Genomic DNA, 4,077 nt, shown 5'->3' with positions numbered 1-4,077 from the left:
CAAATAGTGGAATTAACAATAAAAAATTGTCATTTTTAACCAAAAATATAAATTTTCAAAAAAGTTCATTTTAAACCAAATAGTTGAGTTTCTAACCAAAATAGATTTATTTTCAATTAAGTAGTATAATTTTTTAACAAATTGTTGAGTTATAAAGCAAAAAAGACGAAGTTTCAACCGGAAAGACGAATTTTCAACAAAATACATGAATTTTCAAGTAAATGATTAAATTATTATCTAGAAAATATTAATTTTCAATTACAAATATGAATTAATCAATTTCCTTCCAAAATAATTGAATTTTCAAGCAAAAATATAAATTTTCAACAAAAATGTTTATTTATAATAAACTAATTTAATTAATAACTACCGAATTGTGGAATTTTCAGTAAAAAAAAGATGAATTTTTAAAGAAATGGACGAATTTTTAAGATAAATTTTGGATGTTCCAAAAAATAATTAAAATTATGACCAAATACTTACCTTTTTAATCAAATAGTTGAGTTTTCAAACTAAAAAAATAATTTTTCAATTAACACTAGGATCTTTAAATTTTGAGTCTAGAAAATTAACTTTTTATAAAAGAAACAAATTTTCAACGAGTTGAATTCATAAAAAAAACAACTAATTTTTAAGTATGTCGTTAAAATCTCAACCAAAAAGATGAATTTTCAATAAAAAATATTACTACTAAATAATTACATTTTTAAATAAATAGTTTAATTCTTAACCAAATAGTGGAATTTACAATAAAAAATTGTCATTTTTAACCAAAAATATAAATTTTTAAAAATGTTCATTTTAAACCAAATAGGTGAATTTCTAACCAAAATAGATTTATTTTCAATTAAGTAGTATAATTTTTTAACAAATTGTTGAATTATAAAACAAAAAAGACGAATTCTCAAACGGAAATACGAATTTTCAACAAAATGCATGAATTTTCAATTAAATGATTAAATTTTTATCTAGAAAAGATTAATTTTCAATTAAAAGCATCAATTAATCAATTTCCTCCCAAAATAATTGAATTTCCAAGCAAAAATATAAATTTTCAACAAAAATTTTTATTTTTAAACAACTATTTTAATTAATATCTACCGAATTGTGGAATTTTCAAGCCAAAAAGAAGAATTTTTAATCAGACTGTTGAATTTAACAAATAAAAAGGTGAATTTTCTACAAAAGATTCAATTTTTCAACCCGAGAATATGCATTTTCAAAAAAAGTATCAAGTAAAATGTATTAATTTTTAACAAAGAAAATTAATTTTCAATTGAATAATTGAATTTTCAAATACGAAAGATCAATTTACAAATTAAAAATATCAATTTTCAACCAAAAAAGTTGCATTTTGAAACAAAAATATAAATTTTCAAGAAAAAGGTTATTTTTAATCATAGACTACAATTGCATACCAAATTGTTTAACTTTTAATTGGAAAGATCAATTTTCGATTTAAAATGTAAATTGTGAACAAAAATCGAAATAGCTACATTTTAAAATTAAAAAATTAACTCTGCACCAAACAACAAAATTCAACAAAATAGTTCAATTTTCAACCCCAGAGACGAATCGCGAATCAAAATAATAAATATCTATGAAACATATTAATTTTCAGCATAATAGTTTAAGATTCAACCAACGTTATTGAATTTTCAGATTGAAAATTTCTAATCTCGAAGATAAGTTATCTACCAAAAAATACAAATTTTCAACTAAAAAAGAGCTTAATTTTAAAACCAAAAAACGAACTTCCAACAAAGAAGATTAATTTTCTACGAAAAAGGACAAATTTACAAAAAATATATTAATTTTCACTTAAGTGGATGCATTTTTATTTAAACATAAACTGTTTTGCTGAAAATTCTTCTTTTTGGGTTAAAAGTTCATCTATTTTGATTGAAAATTCAACTTTTGAATTTTGGTTGAAAATGGCACCACTTTGTTAAAATTCATTCTCTTGGTTGATGATTTATTATTTATCTGCCAAATCTTTTTTTTTTTTTTTTGTTCTCAAGTTAACTATTTTCTTGAAAATTATTATATTTTGTTAAAAAATGTATTTTCTTTAGTTTAAAATTCATCTATGTATCTGAAAATTCCTGTATGTTGATGGAAATTAATATTTTTCAGTAGAAAATTGATTTTGTTGGTTGAAAAGTTTTGTTTTTTTTGTTGAAAATTATTTATTGTGTTAAAAATGCCAATATTAGGTTGACAATTCCTTGAAAAATATAAAAATAAATAAAATCTTTGAAAATTCATGTATTTTTTTTAGAAATTAATCTTTTTTGGTACAAAATGAATTTTCTTAGTAGAAAAATAATTCTTTTGGTTGAAAATTGATTTATTTTATTGAATATTAGTTTTCTTCATTAAAAATTATCTTCTGTTATAAAAAATTTAACTATTTAATTCTTCGTTGAAAATTTATCTTCTTCGATAGAAATCCAATCTTTTTGGTAATAAATTCATCTCGTTAATCAATTATTGAAATGTTTCGTTGAGAATTTTTTTTCTTGATAGAAAATTTATTTTTCTAACTGACAATGAAGACTACTAGAAATCGAACCATTCTATGTTTGGTTGGAATTTCTTTTCTTTTATTTAAAAATTCATTTATTTTTTTAGAAATAATTTTTTGTTTATTAAATACATCTTTCAAGTTAAAAACTCTACTATATAGTGAATAATAAAATTCATTTATTTGCTTGTAAAATTAACTAATTGGTTTAAAATTTGATTATTTAATTAAAAATTAATTGTTGTATTTAAAAATATAACTATTCAATTTTTGCCACAAAAATCCATTGTTTTTAGTTACAAATTCATTTATTTAGATGACAAATCGTATTTTCTTGGCGAAAGTTTAATCATTTTGTTAGATAATCTATCTTTGAGGTTTAAAATTCACCTATTTTGTTGAAAATAATGTTTTGTACTTGAAGATTCATCAATATAGTTAAAAACCCATTTATTTGGCTGAAAATTTAAATAATTTGTTGAAATTTCCCTCTTTTATTTAAAAGTTCATTTTTGTCAACTTGAAATTTAACCATTCCATTGTTCCTTAAAAATTAATCTATTATTGTTCACAATATAATCATTTGGTTTAAAGATCCTCTGCTTTTGGTTTGAAAATTTATATTTTTGGGTTAAAAATGGACATTTTTCTGTTAAAATTAAAATTTTCGTGTTGGAAACTCACCTGTTTTGTAGCAAATTCATATTTTTATTTTGAAAATTTAACCTTTTGGATGAGATTCTTTTTGTTTTGACTTTTTTCTTTATTTATTTTTACTTTAGTGATATTTTTTCGTTAAAAATTAAATACTTTTGTTGAAATTTCCTCGTATTTTGAAAATCGGTTGGCTTTGTTTGAGGATTAAAATAATTTGTTTAGAATTCATATTTTTTGGGTTAAATCAACTCTTTTGCTTGAAAAAATTGTTGGTGAAAAGAAGAACCATTGGATACTTTTTGTTAGATTAATTATTTTGTTTCAATGAAGATTCACTAATTTGGTTGAAAATTCAACCATTTTATTGAAAATTTCTTTTTTCTTCTTTGAAATTTTTTTTTGTATTAAATTTGATTTTTTTATTACAAATTTATTATCAATTACCTAGTTAAGGTTGTTTTTATACATTTAAAAAATTTAGAACTGTCAGGGAAAAGTCAGGAAATTTCGAAATTTTCATTTTGTAACAACCCTGAAATATTGGTCCTCGAAATGGGCAGTGCTAAGGTTACCACAATGAATCTGTTCTTTTTCTGGGCTAATTTTTGAAAATGGCCCAATTTCAATTTTGACATTTCTCCGCTTTTCTGAACTTCTGGGTTGATTTTCTGGTGCCTTCAATTCTTAAAATCTGTCCACTCGACATCATTTAATTTGCATAACTGGCGAGAAAGTAAAAGTAGAGATATTTCCAGGTCGAATCATAAACCCAAACCATTGTCTCAGGTAGTAAATCAGATTCAGACGCCCCATTGAGCGGAAGTTTGGGACTTGAGTAAGCAAATTGTAAATATGATCAGGAAAAGGGAACGAAAGTGGTTGGAAATTTGAGC

The sequence above is a fragment of the Belonocnema kinseyi genome, chromosome 5 (genome assembly GCF_010883055.1).
Source record: "Belonocnema kinseyi isolate 2016_QV_RU_SX_M_011 chromosome 5, B_treatae_v1, whole genome shotgun sequence".
NCBI lineage: Eukaryota > Metazoa > Arthropoda > Insecta > Hymenoptera > Cynipidae > Belonocnema > Belonocnema kinseyi.
The sequence above is the reverse complement of the archived record's forward strand: the minus strand, read 5'-3'. Positions refer to the sequence as shown.